Source organism: Acinonyx jubatus, chromosome C1 (assembly GCF_027475565.1).
Source record: "Acinonyx jubatus isolate Ajub_Pintada_27869175 chromosome C1, VMU_Ajub_asm_v1.0, whole genome shotgun sequence".
NCBI lineage: Eukaryota > Metazoa > Chordata > Mammalia > Carnivora > Felidae > Acinonyx > Acinonyx jubatus.
Window position 1 is genome coordinate 32027109 of NC_069381.1, and position 21411 is coordinate 32048519.

The 21411-nt window shown below is 54.8% G+C and overlaps 1 protein-coding gene across 3 annotated transcripts in view; it reads right to left on the minus strand.

Moving 5' to 3' along the window:
• Positions 1-21411, minus strand: part of HIVEP3 (HIVEP zinc finger 3) — a 473376-nt gene that overhangs the window by 123343 nt on the left and 328622 nt on the right. Inside the window, exon 1 of one of the 3 annotated variants that reach the window (XM_053212409.1) lies at positions 6084-6503. The exons of the other annotated variants lie outside the window; for them this stretch is intronic. The gene's annotated coding sequence lies outside the window, so the exon portion shown is untranslated. Of the gene's footprint in view, positions 1-6083; positions 6504-21411 lie in introns of those variants that run through there. 3 annotated transcript variants of the gene reach the window in all.

The following is a 21411-nucleotide window of genomic DNA, read 5'->3' on the forward strand; positions in this document are numbered from 1 at the left end:
CCGCTCGCATATCAAAGGCTGACAGGCCTCTCAGAGCAGGAAGAAAGCCAGGGGATCCTGCAGACTGGCCCCAGGGAGGACACTGAGGTCCAGAGAGGGGGAGGGAACTGGCAAATGACACACGGTGACCCAGTGGTGGGTGCAGGACAGAACCCAGGACTCTCGGCTCTGCATCCTGGTCCCGATTCCTCTTGGGCTGGAAACACCTTCCCATGCCCACATTTCACCAAGAAGCACGTGCTTATTTCCTGGACTTCCAATCTGGCCGTCTGCCCCCCTATTCCCACCCCGCCCCTGCCGTGCCCATTCTTGGGCACCTGATGAGTTTGGGCAGCAGTGGGTAGAGGGGACTCTCCAAAAAACAGCAACACACAGGACAGTAGAGCCAAGAGCCAGACGGAAAGGAAATGGGAGTCACATTCGTTGAGAGCCAGATTCTCTATCATCATCTCACCTAACACGCATAGTGCCCTGCAACAAAGGTGTCATAACCACATTATACAGTGAGAAAAAGGAAACAGAGAAGTTAAAAAATGCAGCAAATCACACAGCAAGGACGTGGCAGAGCCAGCAGCAGAGTGGAGTTTCTTCTGACTCCAAACCCCTCGTGCTCTGCCCGACCGTTCGAGTAGAGACCTTAAAACCTCACACCCCGGAGACAGGCAGGTCCTTCAAACAACAGAATATTCCTCTGGTAAAGTAGCCAGGACAATCCCATTCTAGAGGCGAGGAAACCAGTATCGGGAGAAGAAATGCAACTTGTCTATGGCCACGTGGCTAGTGACTGGTTGGATCTGTGAGACTCTGAGCTTCTTGAGAAGGCAGACTGTCTCCTAGGGCTTAGCCCCGAGCTGTGCCCACAGGAGGACACAGTCCACTGTCGGTGAGTAAATGCATGAATGGCAGAGGAGGTTCGTGCACCGCCTGTGTTTCCCACAAGCCAGGTGTTTCCCCCCAGCTGCCCTGTTCATTGGCCTCAGCAGCGGGAGAGCAGACTGATGGGGTTGATTGCAAGCCTGAACGTCAACACTGACCTCCAAACCTCACAGCCCCCTCTCTGAGCCAATGGATCTGTCAGAGGCATGCCGGCCCTGGTCCCCACTCAGCCCCCAATGACGAGGTGTGGGAAGACGGCACAGCTGGTAACTCTTTAGCCCGCAGACTGCCAAGTACGGCCTGCAGTGTGCCAGACTCGACAGTCTGGTGTTTGGAGCAAATGGGTCCATTTTTACTGAACCCTTCAGTAGCTGATTCACAAATCCTGTCACTGTTTTTATTATTATCGTGAATTTTTTACATTCATCACTGAAACTACTGTTTGCTGTTCACCTGCTACAGGCCAGGCACAGATATCTCATAAGATGCCTGACAGGTGGTCTCCTATAATCCATACAGCCACCTCGTAGGTAAGTGTTAGCATTCTCACAATACAGACAAGCAAGCGAGGCTTAGGACAGGTTAAGGAGTGTGGCCAAGGAACATGCTAGAAAGGAGGAGATGCAGACTTGGGTCTGTGGGGCTCTATAGCTCATGTTGTCACCATGCACCTGGTGTGGGCCTGGGTCGAGGGCGTTAGAGCCACAACTAAGGACACACGGAAACTGGAGGCAGAGGTAGGGCCCGCCAGACTTCCTGGGCACCCAGCTGGCTGGGCTTCTCATCCCCAGGCTACCCTTCTAGCACAGGGCACTTCTCCACATGCCCACATGCCATTCTGAGAGGCTCTGAATCATCTGGGGTAGAACTTGGAGCTCTTCTGCTAAAAACCCCTCAGGTGACAGCAAAGGACGCCCTGGGTTAAGAGCCATGCTCTCGGTCCTCAGGAGGGCATTTTCTCACATCCACACCTTCTTCCAGAGGGTTCCAAAATGTTTCTTATGAAATCCACGGACTCATTTACAAAGAACACCATGCCTCAGAAGCAGAGACCTTACAACTCTAGGATGCTCGAGAAAGCAGCAGTAATTCTGATCATCCACAAATGGGGTCCAACAGTGTGTCTTTATTAACCACGACAACTACTCCCAAACAGTGTGGTGTTTATGAAAAGGACTTTAGAGCCCCAAGGCCCGAGTTCGAGTCCTAGGTATGCCCTTTACTAGATGTGCAACCTTAGGCAAACGCGTTCAACAAAATAGCTATCCAGAGTCTACTATGCACCCATCATCCCTGAGCGGGGAAGAGTGAAGATAACAGAAGTAGACCCAAAAAAAGCCACAATCTCTCTTAACTCTGAGTTCCTCATTTGTCAAATGGGAGCCAACAGGTACTATGTGCCAGGCCCTGGACATGCAGGTTCTCACTTCATACCCCAGGGCTTCAGGAGGTAGGTTTTCCTGTATCCTGCTGTGCAGCTGAGGAAGCAGGGATTCAGGGGCTGGAGGAGTGGCTTGAATGAACCTGCAGTGGTGGTAATGGCAGTGACCAAGCTCTCTTCCCGCTCCACCAGACCCTCCTTCCTAGACCCTACCCCCTCCCGCCCCCCCCCCCCACCGGCAGATTAGCCCACGGAGTGAGGGGATAATAGGAGAGAGGGCTCTGCAGCTGACCAGGAACTACACACATGTATGACATCATGGTTATTAATAATGGAAGCAGCGCAAGTAATTCACAATCCCTCCAGATGGACCACCTGAATTGTTGTGAACCTCCTGCAAACAGGGCATCAAATTTTTATTATGGCAGAGTTGGTAGGGGCCTTTGGAGCCCAAGTCTTCCCTCATTTATAGGGGTGGGGGCGGACAAGACGGGAGGGCAGCCCTCTGAGGCGGCAGAGGCAGCCCTGTGCCCAAAGCCCAGCACACACCAAGTTTGGCTCTCGTGACTGCACCATGAAGATTGGACACCGGCAACTGCCCCCTCCCAGCGGTGCTTGGGGGAGTCAACAACGAACTGCAAGTGTGGCCTCTCCACAGGCCCTCAGCCCAGCTCCTTCACGCTGCAGGGCCTCTGTACCTGCTGTCCTTCTGCTTCAGATACTCTTTCCCCAAATCTTTGCATGCCTGTCACTTCTTCGTCATTCAGATCCCGGGATAAATGTCAACTCCTCACGAGAAGACTCCTTGGGCCCTATCTTTAGCTTCCTCCATTTCTCCCTAACAGTCACACATGTGTGGTGTGTATCACTATTCAGGGTTATCTTACCATTCATTGTCTCTCTTCCCACTGGAACGTAAGCTCCCGGAACAGAGGATTAAATGGTTTGCATTGCCGTAATCCCTAGAAAGGTGCCTGGGACCCAGCAGGCACTTAGCAAACGTGTTGAGCGAATCCCCCTGGATGCTGGCCTGGGTCGCAGCCATGCCAGCAGCCAGCAGTCATTTGCTCACTCACTCATTCAATAAATGCTTATTGAACCTCTCCTCTGTGCCAGGCGTTCCACTAGAAGCTGGGGATTCCAATCAAACAAATGACACGAAGTCCTTGCCCTGACAGAGCTTTGATGGTTGATGTAACACAAACACAGAAGCCAGAGCTGTGTCAGTCACATCATGTGTGACCAAATGATAGCTGACCAAAAAAAAAAAAAAAAAAAAAAGAAGAAGAAGAAGGTGAGGGGATCAGTATGGCAGATGGAAGGAATGAAACAACACTGGGGAAATGCAAACATTGGACTAGCCCTGCAAGGGCTTCCTATATATGCTCGGTACCCATCTTGGAAAGCAGATGCCAGGCACCCCCACAAGCTCTGGAGATGTGCGGACAAGGGGACATGCCTATGGCTATGAGTGCCTCCTGGCTGCAGCCTGGAGCATAACAGGATGCATGTGTGTGACAGTGTGTGCATAGGAGTGTGTGTGGATAGAAGCAGGTGAGCATGTGCATATGTAGGAGCATGTGTGTATGTGTGGGGCATATGTGTGATCCAGACCGTGAGCATGTCTGTGTGCAGGGAGAGAAGGATCTGTGTTCAGAAATTGATGTGTGAGTATGATGACGCTGATACCATTACTCTTCACCATGGGTTCCACATCTTTTTTTATTTTTTTATATTTTATTTATTTATTTTGAGACAGAGACAGACAGAGCATGGGAGAGGGAGGGGTGGACAGCGAGGGAGAGAGAGAGAATCCCAAGCAGGTTCTGCACTTTCAGCGCAGAGCCCGACGTGGGGATTGAACCCACAAACTGTGAGATCATGACCAGAGCCTAAATCAAGAGCCTGATGCTTAACTGACTGAGCCGCCCAGGTGCCCTGGGTTCCACATCTTTACGTGCTAAAGTTCCCAAAACAAATGACACACAGTAGCCACCTGATCATCATTTGGTTCATTCATCAATTACTCATTTAAATCTTTGTCAAATATACACTGCAGAGTGCCCACATAAAGCCACAAAACTGGTTCCAGAAGAGACTTACCAACTTCTGGATGTAATTGAATGAATGGGGTGAGGACACCAGGTGAAGAGTCTGGGTTCTTGTCCCTGTTTTACCACTATCTTGGGCCGCTGCTCAGTTGTGTGACCTCAGATGAGCCACTGAACCTCTCTGAGCTTCTGCCTACTGTTAATTCAAGAAGGTAATTAGAATTTGGCTCCCAAAGTTGATTGCAAATGCAGAATCCCACGCCATCAATGCTGGTAGCCCCAGAAACACTGTTTCCTCGGAGAGCAAGCACGTGTAACTTGAAAAGGGCTGGGGGATCAGCTAGGGAAATGCTTGGCCTGACAACGTTAAACAGGTTCTTTTATTGCAGTACTTCTCAGAACCTTTAATTTGCCAGTGTGGATTGTCATTGGCCAGAAGGGTGACAGAGAGCTTGCAGAATTTGCCAGACGTACTGGATCAGGGAAAACTTACTCACAGTGCAGCTTTCAGAACTAATATTCCACAGGACACACTTTGGGGAATCTGTTAGCAGACACACAGGACACTTATTAGTGCCCCCTTTCTTGCAGATGACTGAATAGCAATGGCATTCGATCTCCCTCAATCACAGAGCAGAGCCATGGCAGATACCAGCCCAGAATCATCCAAACCAGGGTAAGTGGCACGTGCACTGGGCTTTCTATTTACCAAACGTTCTCGCTTATATGATCTCAATTCTCCCTGACAACGTTCCTCTGCGGACCCTCATCCCCAGTTTTCAGATGATAAAATGCAGCCTGAAAGAAATTAAAGAATCTGCCCAGAGCCACTAAGTGACGGACTCCTAACTTGACTGGATCAGTTTCCACCGTGTCCTTGATCAAACCGTCAAAGAAAACATTGCATAGTTTATAGATAAGCCATCGCAGCCGCTGCACAGAGCCCCCTGCAAGAAGCGGTGACTGACACCATCTGCACCTGTTCTGCCCACCGCCACCACTCCTGGAACCCTGCATTGGTTGAGGAGAGGGGAGGGTGCTCAGAGAAATGCCCATGGAGTGGCAGCTGCTCTGGAACACCCATGCTGTGAGGCCGGGAGTAGCTCCCTGCCAGGCACCACACCCTCCCGACCATGCCAGGTACAGCACCCCCTAGACTGCACCCCCGGTGCCAGGTGCCATTCTGCAAGGGGGGCGGGAAGAGCCAGAGCTACGTTGTTTAACTCACTCCCAATATACCAGAGGAGCACCAGGCTGGTCGGCGGTGACAGTCTGAAACTGCCACCGCCTCCAGGGGGAAGCGTGGCCAGGGCTGCCAAAGCCCTTCAGCAGTCCCCGCGGGTGTGCTGTGTCCCACCGTGAAAGGCAGCGCCGGGCCTGAGAGGCGTGGCGGGGTGAGGGTCTGCCCGGGGCACAGGGGGCTGCGCATGCCGACGGCGAGCGGGGCTGTGCCAGGCGCGGGTGTGCGAGAGAAGTGTGAACGCGGGAAGGCTCGTGTCACCCCAGGGCGGTGACAGAAGTAGCGTCTGGGAAACACAGGCGGAGAGCGCGTGCACCAGGCAACCCCGGGCTACGGAGGAGTCCCAGAGGTCCCGGGAGTTGGCACCGGCGCGCCCCTGCACACGCGCCCGCGCCCAGCCCTCTCCCACCGGCGCGGCGCCCGCCAGTCCGCCCGCTGCCGGCCCCGGCCGGGGCTGCTCGCCCGCTCGGCCGTGCGGGGCCCCGGGGAGGCCAGGCCGCGGCGGGGCGCGGCGCGCGGGGCGCTCGCTGCTTACCTGCCGGCCGGCCGCGGCTCCGCTGCTCCGGGCTGGGCTGCGCCGGGGCTGCGCTGGGCTGCGCTGGGCTGCGCGCCCGGCCTCCGCGCGGCTCGGCAGCGCCCGCTCGCTCGGCTCCGCCCGGCTCGGCTCCGCCCGGCGGTGCCCCGGGCGCTCGCAGGCGGCCCACGCGGCGCGGGGTGGGCGCGGGGCGGGCTGGCGGGCGGGCGCCGGCGGCGGGCGCGGCTCTGGGCCGCCCCGCGGCCGCTTGGAAGCTCCTTATTTGGGCAGTGATGTCAGGGGAAGTCGCAGGGGCCGGACCACCCACTTCTTTCCATTCACTCCCCAGAGTTTCCTGTCGCCCAGCCCGGGAGACCCCGGCGCCCGCCCGGGGCGGCTCTCCGGCCCGCTCGGCCTCGGCGTGTGCCCGGGGCCCCGCGGTCCGCCGCTCTGGGATCCCCACCCCCTCCCCCCCTCCCCGCGGCCGGGGTCCCGCTGGGCCGGGACGCGGCGGCCCCGCGGCGGCCGCGGAGGGTCTGCGCCTGGGGAATCCCCGGCTCGCGGCGGCCGCGGGAGGGTCTGCGTGGCGGCCGCCTCGGTGACAGGCCGTGTCACTCCGGGCGCCGCCCCGGCTCCCGCGCTGTCATTTCCTCCCGGGCCCTCCGGGGAGGGCAGTCAGGGAAGCCCCGGTCGCCGCCGCCCGGGCCCTGCCGCTTGGCGCCCCGCCTCGGCCGCACCCGGCCGGGCGGGCGTCCATCGTCGTCCCCAAGGTGCGCGCTCCCCTCCTAGCTCCCCCCATCCCCACCCCGGTGCCAGCCCCGCTCCGGGAAGCCCGCGCCTCCCAAGGCGGGAATACGCCCTACCGAGCACTGGGCGGGGCGGGCCTGGCCAGGGCCTCCCTGGGCTCCGGGCTGGGGTGGGGGTAGGGGGCACCCCGGGGCTTCCCAGTGGCCTGACTTTGCCAGAAACTGCCGGATCCCAGGGCTTGGGACCTGAAGCACACTGGGCCAGGCTTTGGCCAGTCCCCAGCGCACTTGCACGCCCCCACCCCTGCCCCAGGCCCCCACCGGCCAGTTTCCCAAGGGAGCAGAATGGCGAGGGGTGGGGGTACTGGAGACCTAGCCAGGATCTGTATTTGAGCACCCTGAGGCTCAGACAAGTCAGGTGATTTGCTCCCGGTTCAACTCTGCGGAACCAGGGCCGACCCTGGGTTTGGCTGACTCTAGCCTAGCTTCTGCTGGCAGGGAACAGCTTCAGGAGGTTATGGGGACTGGGGGCAAAGTCAGGACTAGAGCCAGACAACCTCAGTGCCCAGGGTGCCAACTGAGGAAGGCACTCCTCCAGGTCATGAAAGCTTAAGGACCCACAAGGTGACTGGCCACTATGCTGACCAGGGAGGGCTTCCAAGAAGGCTTCTTGGAGGCCCCAGGCTTCCTCTGGCTCCAAAGCAACACCCTCAAATTCAAGGCCCTGCCTATCAAAGGGCATGGGTTCTGTCTGATCAGAGGCCACCTGGACCCATAGGACAGGGCTAGTGGCCCTGGGGATTTCTGTGCCTTCTCCATACAACAGCTTCCTGCAGAGGCTCCGCCCTCCCTCCAAAGCCAGGTCAGAGCAAGCAGTCCCCTTCCAGACCACCACTTTAATGGAGGGCACCACACTCCTAGGTGTCGGTGGGGGTGGGTCGGCTGCTGGACACGGGCCGCACACTCACATGCACAGTTGCACACCTGCTGGCCAACCGCCAAGCCTCCGCTGTTCTGTTGACCACCACCACCCCAGTGTTCTCCATCTTCCAACAGCTCCCAGGGCCCGATCTCAGCTGTAGTTGGCTCATCCCCTCTTCCCTGAGCAGGCGTGTAAGGCCCTCCGTGCCTTTTGCCCAGTGCCCCCTGCTCCCCAACGTGGCACCAGCTTTCACTCCTTGGATCTCTGCACAGACTTCTCTTCTGTCTGAAATGAGGTCTCCAGTCCTCCTGCTGTCCTTCACACCCTGAATCGAGCCTGCCCTCCGTGATACAGGTCCTTCCCTTGTTTAGGGCAATTGGGTAGGACAGGGTGCCCCCTGGGTCAGGACCCTGCCCCTCACGCCACTCCTGCCCTGTCCCCACTGTCCTGCTTACCATTTCTGGTGGGAACAGCTCTTGTGGGAGAAAGTGGACATCTTGTCATCATTCATATGCCCCTAGGAGTGACTTTTTGTCATTCGTGCAAAGGCTCAGATGACAGACAGCCTAGCTCCAGCCCCATGATGCCCTCTCCCAGCTTTGAGGAGTGGCCCTGCCCCATGGGAACCTCCTTGTGCATTCAGTCACCTTCCTGTGCTGCCATAGTCAGCCCAATGCTTCCTGCCTCTAGAGATGCAGCTGTATCCCCACACTGCCGTCAGCTGGGAGAGATCTCCCCTCTCTCCAAATTGGGAGCTACAAGGAACTTCCAACTTGGTTCTTCTCTCCTGCCAGGACTGACAAGTTGACAAATGCTTGTTAACTGAATGAATGATCCTGGGGGCAAACTGAAAGACAAAAATACAGGGAGGGGCAGAACGATCCAACAGAGAGTTGTGGCTGGGGCTCCAGGGGTCCAGGCTAGGGGCTGGGGTGGAAGGTGGGCTTCCCAGCTAGACTGGATTGGCTGCTTGGGAATCTGGGCCAGGGTTTCACCCCTGGAACGCCTGCCCCGCCAGAGCTCTTTCCTTGAACTGCTTCTTTGTTCCAACTTCCTGTAGCTTGGGATTCGTCTTCCCACTCCAGACTCATCCTGTGCAGCCCCATCGAGGCAGCCTGGGATGTCCTCATCCCAATCCCCAGACACACCGTTCTGAGCTGGCCTTCACAAAGTGGAGGAGAAAGGATGAAGGAAAGTTGTGCCAGATACAGTCACACTGGATTCCCCCAAACCCTCAAAGATCTTGCTCTCTACCCTGCGAGCCACACAGGCCCCATCCATCCGTGGCCAGCCTCCAGGCCAGGAAATGTCAGCCTGGAATTCTTCACCCAGCTTCTCCCACAATCAAAGCTACCTCTCCCCACCTTGAGACTCAGCTCCCACCCCAATTTCAGTGCCACTTCTCACCAGAGGCCGGAAGGTCTTCAGGACTCTAGCCTCAGGGCTCAGGGCACCGGATGCTTCAAGGCTAGCAACTGAGCCGAAGTCTGCTCTGTGAGCCACCACACTTACTCTGGGGCCCGGGGCACCTGTCCCACCCCGTAGCTGGATGGATCCCAGGTTAGAAGGCAGGTGGTACCAGGTGCCAGTTCCTTCCTATCAGCCCACCCCCAGCATATAACTGGGCCAGGTCTTGAGAAATTCCCAGAGCTTGGCCCCGGGGGCCTTCCCACATTCCTTCATTCCTGACAGATGAATCAGGCCCCTTCCCTGTTATGGGAACGTACGACTCACAAACCTGTGTTCTAGGAGCTCCATCCAAGGATGGACACTGGCGGGTAAATAGATCCTCCCCAGGCATCTTGCTAAATGCTACCTTGCTATTTGCCAAGCCTGGGGAGGGGCAGGGGACACGCAAGGTGGGAGATGAGATTCATTCTACTACTTCTTGGGCTACAATTCAGGGAGGCTGTGGTCCAGGTGTCCCAGGTTAGATCGCTGACTGCTTGTTTCCATGGAAATGCTACACACACACACACACACACACACACACACACACACACACACACAGGGCTTGGTTCTGCTGTAAAGCCAACATCACACTGTAAAGGCTTCCCAGGCTAAAAGAGATTATAGCAGAGGACAGGGGTGGCATCTGATCTGTCATCTAGGAGGCTGTCTCTCTGTGAAATTTTGTTTTCAGCTCCTAACAACCAAATGACAGATACAGTTTGGGAACACGCTGTCGTTCCTAAGGAGCCGGGGACTGCCACAGTGTTCTTGGGAAAGCTTTCCAGGGAGGGCTGAGCAACCCGCCCTGTAGGCTCTCCAGGTTATTTATGCTTAGGCCTTGGCACTTAATTACTGGCCATCCCCTCTCCACCGCCCGTCCCCTATGGCTATGATTTTCTGGACTCAGATGCTTTGTGTTGTCTTACCACTTGTGCGTGTGCAGTGTTTGTGTGCATTCGTGTGTATATGTGGTGGGTGCTGTCTCAACGGATCAGTGGTACACATGAAACTTCAGTCCTCACTTTTCCCGGAGACTGCCATCCCTCTTCCGGGACACAGACCTAGGGACTCTCACAGCTTATGAAGGCCACCTTCCGGCGTCCCAGAAGACTCAGCTCCAACCTCTCTCCCCAGCCTGTGGGCTGAGTTTCCAGCTTCCTGACTCAGTGGGGCATGTACGTCATCCTTGACCTGATGCTGTGGGTAACAGATGGGCCTCAGAGCTACATAGACCTGGGTTCGGATCGCAGCTCTATGCTTTCTCAGGCATATTACATGGTGTTGCTGATTTTGACTTCTTCATCTCCAAGGGCTTCTGTGAAGCTTTGAAAGATACTGCACTGGAGCCCTTGATAGAGTATCTAGTACCTACTAGGTGCTCAAAAAATAATAGCAATGGTTAGTTTGTTCCCACATGGTGACCTAGAATCCTTCTCCCATAGGGTTCGCCTTCATTAATGGGGGCCCCCAGCACCCCACGCCTGAAGCCAGAAGTTTTTCTCCATGCCTACTGCCCAGGCCAAGTCACCGCCATCTCCCAGTTACAGCAGGCTGCTCCCTGGCCCCATGCCCACCTCGCCTAACAATCCATTCTCCACACAGGTGGAACTCTCTAGGACAAAGTCAGGTGGGTCCTGCCTGGCTAAACTACCCTGTGTATTAATGCCGTTTATAAGTGCGCCTCAGTTTACCTGTCCAAGCCGCCCTCCCCCTGTACCACCCCTATCTGCCCTTTGTTCCCACCATACAGAATTGCTCATTGTTTCTGAACCTGCCACGTGCATTTTGCACATGCAGTTCCCTGTACTGTTCCCCTCACTCATACCTGCTTGGCCAGCTCCCCTTCAGCCTTCCAGGTCAGCTCAGAGGTCACTTCCCTTATGAAGGCCTCCCTGGTTCCCCCCCCCCCCCCCAGGTGGCATTGGCTGCTTGCTTCTCAGTGAACCTCTAGCACTTGGTACAGACTATCTTGGCATGTGTCCCACTACATGTCGTCATTTTATTCCTCTGTCTGTTTGCGTCTTTAGATTCTGCAGCTCTGTGCACAACCACATCTTACTTAGTGCTAGGAATGTCACAGGTGTTTAGAGCATGCGGAGGACAGACTTCTGCCCCTCTGGCCATCCTATCCAGTAAATGACTATAAGACGGCAAGCAGCCTCGAGTCCACTGACTAGGTTTCCCCAAATGACAAAAGCATCTTCCTTTCCTACACTTCAGACTGATTCCTTGGCCTTGCCTGAGTCCTATGTCTGCCTGGTTCTGGCTCTTCACCAGCATTTCAGGGGACTCCCGTGGGGTGGGGAGGGTGGGGCCTCTGGTTCCAGGAAATCAGAAGATTAGTCAAGCCACACGCTCCCCTGACAGCTAGAGAACAGGTTTTCCGCAGGCCCAGGGACTACTTGCAAGATCGTCAATAACAATAAATATTTACTCTGCACATGGCTTTGCACTGGCCAATGGGAGGAACAGCAAGTAGCACACCAACTTCTAAGGTTTGGATTAAGACAGTCTGGGTGCAGGTCCTGACTCTGACACTTAGTATCCACTTAACTCCACTGAGCCTCAGTTTTCACAGCTATACGATGGGAGGATGACACATCTCGGGAAAGGATTGCAGAGATTAAATGAGAGCTGATGAAATTATAGGAGAAAACGCATTTTCGGTATCAAGAGCAGAAGCTGGCATGTAGTAGGTGCTCAGTAAAGGGGGCCCCACGACCTCCGCTCAGGCTCTTTGGGGGAGATTCTGATGCATAAGACTCAATCTTTGACAATAGCTCATAAAGGGAGGGGAGAGAATTTAATCATAACCCATAAACACAAAGACAAGGCAAATAGTAACAGGTAAGACAAGAGAAAGAGTTTCAGGAGCAGCGAGAGGGGAGAGGGAAATTCTGGGATGGCCTGAAAGCCTTCTCCCCTTGTGTGACTTTTATCCTATAGTGATTGCTACTGCCCGTGTGGCCGGCCCAGGGCAAGGGGGGGGCGGGTGGGCAGTGGGTGGTCGGGAAGAGGTCCCAAAGCAAGATCAGTGAGGTATGTTGGAGCCTGTGCATCGGACAGTCTGGTTCTAGAGAGGGCTTGCACACGTGGAAAGTAACTGTGACAGTGAATAGCACAACAAGTGAGGCAGACCATACCAGAAAGAGACATGGATGTGGGAAGGAGGGAGACCTCTTAGAGCCTCCACCTAACAACAGTAAAGAAATCTGGAAATGGGCTTGCTCCAGCCCTGTTCAGGCTCACTCCCCCTGCAGCCTTTCGGAACCCCTCCGGGCAGGAGGCGAGACTCCAACCTCCATCCTGCAGCCTTTAAGTCCTTCTGCAAGGTGGGCCTGGCCTGAGCAGGATCAGTCCCAAGTTCCCCAAACACAAGATAAACTCTCATGTTCCACACCTTTGCTCATGCTGTTCCTTCTACCTGGAATGCCCTTCCTTCCCCCCTCCCCCCCCCCCCGCCCCACTCATCCCTTCAGCTCCCCTATTAACTTTCCTTAAACTCATCCTATAGGGTCTCCTTCAAGTAGGCTGTTTTTCTTATTTTTCCCCAAGCAACCCACCCCCTCAGTAGAATTAAAAGCCTCCTGCTCGGTGTTCCTATAACTTGCCTTGCGTGCATCAGCAGAGCATTTGGCATATTATAATATGTATTATTTGTGTCTGGCGAACAAATAATAAAGCATTTGTGTCTGATGCCTCCCTACGTTAGGAGAGCTGAGGGTCTGCACCCAGCACCTACCAGTTGCTCAACATACAGAGCACCTGGAGGGCCTTCTCTCATACTTCCCATAGCTGGGGGGTCCCCACTGCTCCCCTAGGAACTCCAGACACTTAACACAGCCACGCTCCCTCCATCCTGGAAACCAGCCCCCTGAGGCCTGTCTCCCGAAGGCCTTCCCGCCGATTTCCCGCAGCCTGCCCCTCAACCCCACCTTCAATCTGACTGGATGAGAATCCCAGCAAGTGTCCTGGGGCACCCGGTGGGGTGCCAGTTAGAAAGGGTTGGGTCAGGGGAGCTTGGAAGATGATGCAGTGTCCCCAAGGGTGGCAGGCTGAGCGAGCCAGGGACCTGGGGAGGGAGAGGTGGGCGCGTGGATTTGGCAGCTGGGTCTGAGCTTGGAGACGAAGGACCAACAGCAGGTGAAGGGGGTGGGGAGGAGGGTGTGATGGTTAGTGGTACTTACCACAAGGTATGTACCAGAGGATACGTATGTGTGTATGTGTCAGAGTGACTGGGACACAGGATGCTCAGATATTTTGCCAAACCCTTTTCTGGGTGTGTCTATGAGGGTATTTCTGGATGAGATTAATTCAGATCTGTAGACTGAGCCAAGCACATTGCCCTCCCCCATGTGGGTGGGCCTCATCCAATCCACTGAAGAGCCGAATACAAGAAAAAGGCGAAGTAAGGGGGAGCCCTTCAGTCTGACTTACCAAGCTGGGACATTGGGTTGTTTTTCCAGCCTTTGGTCTCCGACTGAAACGCCAGCTGTTTTTGAGTTTCGAGCCTGCTGGCTTCCAGCCTGGGACTCGTACCATTGGCTTTACTGGTTCTCAGCCCTTCTTCCTGGTGGTTCTGTTTCAGTAGAGAACCGTGCCTCACACAGAGGGCTAACATCCGAATTGCCTGGACCTCGGGAGGGGCCCACATTCCTTAACCAGAGTCCCATTTGTGCCACAACTCTCCAGACTGAATTTCCCATCTGCTGCCTTCTAGATTTGGCCACACTCGCCTGAAGATGGACACTAGCTGTCACCCCTCCGTGGGCCCCTAGCACCGAACAGGGGCTCAATAATGCTGACTGAACAAATAAATACTTAACACTTATCTGGGTAGCCCTATATAGTACGGGGCATAATCACACCCTTACCCTGTCATCTCCAAGGCAGCCCCAGTCCTGACAGCGGGGACTCCCCTCTGGAAGGCCTGAGGAAGGATGTTGCCCTGGGCCCAGCTGTCTCTACCTGGCCCCAATACGCGCATTCTGTAACAGACGTTCAGTGAGTATGTGCTATAGGTCAGGTCCTGTCCTGGAGTCCTAGAGTAGCAGTATGTTAGTGAACAAAATGGACAAAAGCCCCACAGACCTTACAATGTAGAGGGAAGAGACACACAAGAGACAAGAAACAGAAAAAATAAGTGAATAGCTAAGTGAATAAATAAGCCGGAAGTATGTGCTGCCGAAAACACGGGAAGAACGGAGTGAGGGGCTCGGGAACACAGGGGTGGGAGGCGGGGCACAGACTTAAATAGGGTGGCTAGAGAGAGCTTGGCCTAGGAGGTGGCATGTGAGCAAGGGCCAGAAGCAGGTGAAGGATGGAGTCGGGCAGATATTGGGGGAGGACCCTTACAGGCAAAGAGAAGAGCCAGAGCAAAGGCCCTGAGGTGAGAACATGTCTTGTGTTACTTGGGGGCCTTGGGGGGCCACTGTGAGAACTGTAGCTTAGGAGAAAGGAACGAAGGCAGTGGCTGTGGGCTTGGCCCTTGAGGCAGGCCTCCAGGATACACAGCTTTCTCGGGGAGCAGGGCCTAGTTTGGGCAAGCAATGAAAGAGTCCAAGGACACCTGAGTGCAGGAGGGAACGGTAGACGGAGAAAAGGCAGGAAGAGATCTTCCTTGATTTCCACCCTCCTCGGCTTCCCCCAGGTGCCCACTAACTTCTCTCGGTCTCATTCCTGGGGGCCTTCTTGCTTCCTGAATTCAGAGTTGGGCTCTAGACCTGCTTGGACCCTCACTGGTGGGGATGCTACTGGACAGGTTATTTAACCTTCTAGGGGAAGCCTTCAATGCCAAAGTCAGAAAGACCCAGCTCTTGAGGCCTGGGTGGGGTGGGGCTCTCAGGGGTTTTGTAGGAGTGAACTGGAGAAAGAGCAGGAAAGCACTACAGGTAGACTGTAGAGTGCTGGACCCCCGGCTGGCTGTCACATCACAGCACAGCCCCTGCAGGGAGGCAGGGGCCCCACTCTGCCACTGCTACACGACGGCAGGTGTAAGAAGCAGATCAGTTCCCACAGCCTAGATGAAGTTGCATTCAGCAGCCTAATTTTAGACTGGGCATCTGCTCTCCCGTCCCAGAGACTCGGCTCTGTCTGGGATTCACTCCGTCTGCAATTGCCAGAGAAACAAATCCTGTTCTGTGGGTACAGACACTGGTGGTGTCCAGAACAGAGCTGGCCCATGGGCCCCTGCCACGGGGATGGACCTCGGAGCTGTGCTGCACCAGGAGGACATCTGCATCCCCCTTGCTGGCCTCCCGTCTCACATCCAACTGCCATGGGTTCCTGCGGCTGCCATCTTTGTTTTCACCCTGCCTTCCCACAAAGCTGCTGGATCCAATGTGGGTTGGCCTCAACCGGCACGGGAGGGCCTCTTGGATTAGGAATGCCCCTCAGCCAGCCCCACGTGCCCAGCCCTCAGCAAAGGTCCTGAAGATTCATCCCAGATAAGTAGAGCCCAGGAAGACCAAGCCTAGGAAAGCACACAGGAGGGCCTGCTGTTTACAAGTCTTCCCAGAAAGGCTACTCAGAGCAGGTGCCTTTTGAGTTGGACGTTGAAGCCTGGGTAGGTGTTCTTATCCATGGAAAAGGCCAGGTCTGGGAGGGCCACCTTCCTTGTCCCCTCCCTCCATGGCCTGCCTGGTCCTGCGGGGTCCTCTTTCGCTTCCCTGGCACACACAGGGCAGGTACCGAACACGGGACGCACTGGGGAGCCACCCCCTCCAGACTCCCACCTGAGCCCTGGGCCCCGCACCCCCTGACATCAGCCATTCACGCCCTCCTGGCCACTATGGTCACGGTTCCATTCTTGCCTCGGTCACCGGTCCCACAGGCAGGATTCCTTTTCACTTCTCTGACTCAACTTCTCCACCTGGTGATGCCCTCTTAAGATTCCTCGAGAATGACCCTACAGTCCACCACAGCCTCTTCCTGCCTTGTCACTGCCCTGTGGTGCACAGGAAGTTTCCCTTTGTGGAAGACGAGTCCTCTGGGCTACGGGCTTTCTACATCTCCTTGCTTAATTCCTCTAACACCCCGCTAAGATGTTTATCCCTTGTCCCTTTCTACAGGTGAGAAATCAAGAGTTTGATCACACAGCCCGGAAGTGGTGGAGCTGGGGGATGGACCCCAGCCTGTCTTTCTTCCTCTCTCTCCAGGCTCCGCCCAGCCCCGAACAGCTGGTGTCCAGAGCAGGGGTGGTCAAGGCCTCTGGCCAGTTTTGGTGGGTAGGGGAAACCTGGAGGGGGAGAGAGCCCTCGCTCAATACCTTGACGCCCTAGAGAAAGAAGGAGTTAAAAGCTTATGTAAAGAGATTTGCAAATAGATCCCACAAAACAACATTTGGATGATTTAAGTGTTAAGGAATCAGAACCATATGGATTAAATGTCCCTGACGTTACGTATGGTTTTAAAAATTAGAAGGAAATGTACTGGGAACACATACACATATAAAATATGTAAGGCTAGACCGCGTTTCTCGCTTTGCGGACACGGAGATATCTGAAAAACACGACACAGCATTCACCCAACTTCCCCCCGGCTGGCCCTCCTCCGCCCTCTCCTCCCCAGCCCGTCTTCTCCCCACACCAAACAGGGCTCAGCACCCTCCCTAGGGACCCAGCCTGAGACAGAGACTTCCCAGAACAGCAGGCCTGGTGCTCTAACCACAGGGCAGCTGGAGCCAAACAGCTGGGTCAGGAATGGCTGGGGTCTCCCAGAAGCCAGAGGGGTGGTCGCAGGTGGAAGGAGACAGGGGGAATTGCTGAGAAGCTTCGGGGAGACAGGCATTTCAGGCGCAGTGCTTTCTGTTCCTAATGGCTTCTGTCCCTCCCTCAGTTCTTCCGGCAACCTTGGGAGGGAAAGGTTGTCACCCCCCACTTCACAGGTGGGGAAACTGAAGCTCAGAAGGGCTGGGTGCGCTGGGTGGCTGGCAGGCAAGGAACCAGACCACAGCCTGGATTTCCTTGTCACTCACTCACCCAGGGCTGTTCTCACTATACTTCACTGCTTGAAGCAAACCTAAAATACGAGCCCGTATCCAGTTTAACGGAGCATAAAAAAAAACAAAAAACAAAACAAAACAAAACAAAAAAACCATAAAATAAAAAAATAAAAAGGCTCCGTTAGCTCCTCAAAGTTGAAGGTTTATCTGGCAGGGTGTTTCTGAGGACTCCCTACATACAAATAAATCAGGTCTGATTGTGACTCTAAATTGCATGTGGCACTGCGTTGGGGGAGGGGGTATATAAATGTTTAGTTTGGGAAAAGTTAAACTATCAGAAGTTGCCTGGTCCAATCCTAGTAGGGAAGACAGAAGGTGAGAACGTGCTGGGTTCCAGGGACGTGGGACCTCCCTGACCCCTCACCTAGCCTTGCAGAAGGTAGTGTCACTTGTCGTATGCAGAGAAGGAAATCCACATGCACACAGCGCATGGCACATTCCTGGGAGCACACAGCTGCATTTGGAACCAGGCCCCTCTGACACCAGCCGCCCCACCCCCCCTACCTCCCCAAAGGTGGCCCTGGCATAACCAGAAGCAGGCTTGTCAGCAGAATTAAATGCCACCCAGATATAAGCTCAGCCCAATGTCAGGAGGACTGGCACCGAGTCTGTCCCCTGCGTCCAGGCCAGGGCCTGACGTTTGTTAAATGATCATTAAACAAATCAATGGGTGGAGGAAGGAGGCGTACCTATTGCTTACGCGTGCCATTGTTTCCCGGATACGAGCAAAGGCCTTCACACTGTTACTTATCCTGGTGACATTATCCTGTCCAATGGGACGCATGCTTACAGCCTCTCTAGGACTCTCGGGACGCTGATTTTGAGGCTGGGATATTCTGAGGACATAGAATTCTCAGGGCAGGAACCAGAGAGGAAAGGAGAAGAAGGCGTCGGAATGGGGACAGAGAGGGTGGGAGCTTTCTCCCTGTCCTGTACCCAGGACCTCTCCAAAAAGTCTGCGGTGGATCTGATCATTGACGGGTTTCTTATAACGGCCTATTAACTTGTGTGTAGTCTCATCCCGGGCCGGCCTGGCCACAGGCATCAGGATAGAGGCTTTATATTGGGATCAGATCCAGTCCCTTCTCAAGCACCTCTGAGGAGTGCCCTTCCCCACAGCCTTTCTCATGGTCAAATATGTTGGGAAAACACTGATAATTACACAGACCTCTAAGAGACTCCTAGTGGGCGCCCACCGATGAAGAGCCCTGAGGGGCTGGTAAATAAAACAGCTCATCTTTAACCCACATGATTGGAACAAAGACACCCTCCCCACCTTCCATGGTACCCAATTTTGAAGCACACACAATTCTTGCAGTTCTGGGCATGAGTAGCCTAGGAGACCCTGTGAGACTTCTGTTGGCTTCTCATTTACAGACCCCACCCTCCCATGGGCACCCCAAACAATCTCTACTCTAGCCTTTAATCCAGCTACCCACGGGCTCCAGGCTTTCCCGCTTAAATCTTCTCAATGACTTTCTTCTGCTCTTGAGACAAAGACCAAATTTCTTTTAGTGGTCTCCATGGCCTCTTTCAGTGGCCCCACCTGCCTCATCTTCCCATCAGTCTATCTGAGGCACAGGGGTATTCTTCCAGCCTCCTTTGCCTCAGGACCTTTGCACATGCCACGTCCCTTGCTGGGACTGCTTTTCCTGTACGCCCCCTCCTGACCTAGTCAATTCCTCTCCAAACTTTCTATTTCACTTTGCACATCACCTCCCCAAGAAAGCTCTCCCGGGCCCCTGATTAAATCTGTATACACACTGTCCCACATTCCCCTGCCACAGTCGCTTCTGGCCTGCAGGTTTTTCCCAGCGCCCCCTGAGAAGCCTGGAGTGAGGCAGAAGATGGCTGGGAGGATCACTGTGACCCCAATATCGTCCTCGAGCAGGGTGAGGGGGAAAACGGGACAGACTCCAGCTGCGGGCGTCTCAGGAATTCACTAGAAGAGCGTGGCAAGGTCATGCAATGCCTCTGAGCCTCAGTTTCTGAATCCGTAAGGTTGAAAGGATGCGCCAATATAGGATGACTCACATTTCGATTTCGCTTCGTTTTGGCCAAACACAACAGTCTACTGGGCCAGGAGTTGTTACGTGGCCTATGTTGGGTCCACCAGAGCAGAGCCCTTCCTTGGGATTCCTCTCTCTCTAACGGCTAGGAGGAAAGGCTGCTTTTCTCTCGGAGGTTACTAGCTGGGATGGGGAAGGCCGGGAGCCACTGGGGGGGCTCGTGGTCCTGATCCACACCCTATAGCTACTGTGTCCTGTTGTGCGACAGAAGCCCACAGGAAGCAGGTGAGACCAAGGTCGACACAAAATAGTGTAAAACGAAACACGTGGGAAAACTAAGAGTCTGATGACCTGATGACATTGTATCACTTCCTGTAACTAGCCATGCCTCAAGTCTACCCATTCCTCCAACCCAGGGAAATGAGACCATAAGACAAAACTCAGCCTCTCTTCTCCCCTCCCCCACTCTCTCTTTTTTTAAAACAGGAAGAATCCGGTTTCTGTCCCTTGCATTTCAAAAAATGTTGTCTGCTACATCCAGGTCCAAAGTCATCCCATAGCACTAAATAAACAATCTCTCGGAAGGACAGTCGTAACGAAAATAAGCATGCATGGGGAGCCCTGCGTTTACTCTAACATGCCTCGTGGTGCCCTCCTATCCAATCCGTGACAAGCCAATGATAGAGAAATGCAATAGAGCCATGGAAGATAAGGAACACTAGAATAGGGTGTTAAAGACCCGAGCTCTAATCTAGGCTCTGCCACACACTAGCTGTGTGACGTTGAGCTGCTTTCTTAACTTCTCTGGGCTTACCTTTCCTCCTGTGTAAAATGTCTACCTGAAAGGCCGCCATGAGGAATCGCAAGACAAAATAAACAAAAGAGACTTGCAGTGTTCCCAGCTAGGAAAGCCTTAATAACCATCAGCTAAGCCTGTCCAGTCTAGAAGTCCTTTCTGGAAAGACAGTCTATGGGTCTTATTTGAAAGGATTCATGTTGGCCACGGGCACAAGAGGAGAGAACTGTGTGAGATCTTCCAGCTAGGGTTCAGTATATGGTTAATACGTGACATTGGCCGTTGTCTGTCAATGCAGCAATGACAAGAGGTTGGCTGATGGGTTTGCTCCCCCACATGCTGGGCAGTCAGGTGTGTCCACAGGGATGGCAGCTCCAGCTGAGCGGTGACAGGTCGCTGAGGCAAGGAGCCAGCTTATGGTTTCCAGATGGGCCTGAGATGCTTCTAGTCTCCCCTGGACCGTGTTGAAAGGATAGGCTGGGACTCCGCAAAGGCTGAACTTGACCTGAGTCTCCATCTAATGGGCTCTGGCTTTCTCGGGGTGAGGGCGGGGCGTGCCCCTCTGTGCCGGACTGCCCGGGAAGTTGGACAGTCTGCGTTGCCTTCCAGAGAGCAATTCTGAAAACTGCTACTCAGAATAAATATTTTGGTTGCGTTCGGCGATGTGGCTGTGGGGGAGATTTCCATCGAGTGTGGTTTGCAAGGCGATTCTCCTCTGTTGTTTACTCGCTGCGGTCCCCACAGCCTGTTCCTGGCAGGCATCTATGTCTGCTACACTCCTGGGCCACTGGGATCTGGATGCTATGCTCCAGGGAGGCTGAGCTGGCAGCCCTTCATGGGGGCCTGACTGTGACGACGCATTGGGCAGCTGGCCACCAGAGCCCCCCGTTCCCCAGCTCCACCCTGCCCTCCTTAGCCAGTCCCAGCCAAGGCTGGCACTCTCTTAGGAACCTCATTCCCACCAACTAGGGGAAACTGTAATTAGCTGAGCTGCTCTAGGCCAGGGGCTTGGAATTCCTGTGGCCCTAGAGATGTGGCCTTGTCCATTTCCTCTTCCCAGGGTGGCCCCCTGCTCCTGCTCCTCTCCACCCACTCACCTCTTCCCTGGAGCCACAACCACACAGCAGGCACTGTGCAGTCTGAGCGAGACCACTGTCTCCCACCCATCCCCCAGCCATCTGAGCCTCCTGTGGAGAGAAACGCCAGCCCCAGGGGCCTGAGCTTACCATGTCTCTCAGTGACAGTGGCTGGGACTACTGCCCCACCCCCTCAAGGCCCTGGATGCCCAGGCTTAGAGCTTGCCCACACTCTGTCAGCCCTCCAGCCAAGAGCCCACCCCCAATCTCAAAGACGAGGTAGGGAGAGGTGGGGGCATCAGGCTTCCGAGCCAGTTCATCCTAGAGTCTCCCCACTCCCCACTGC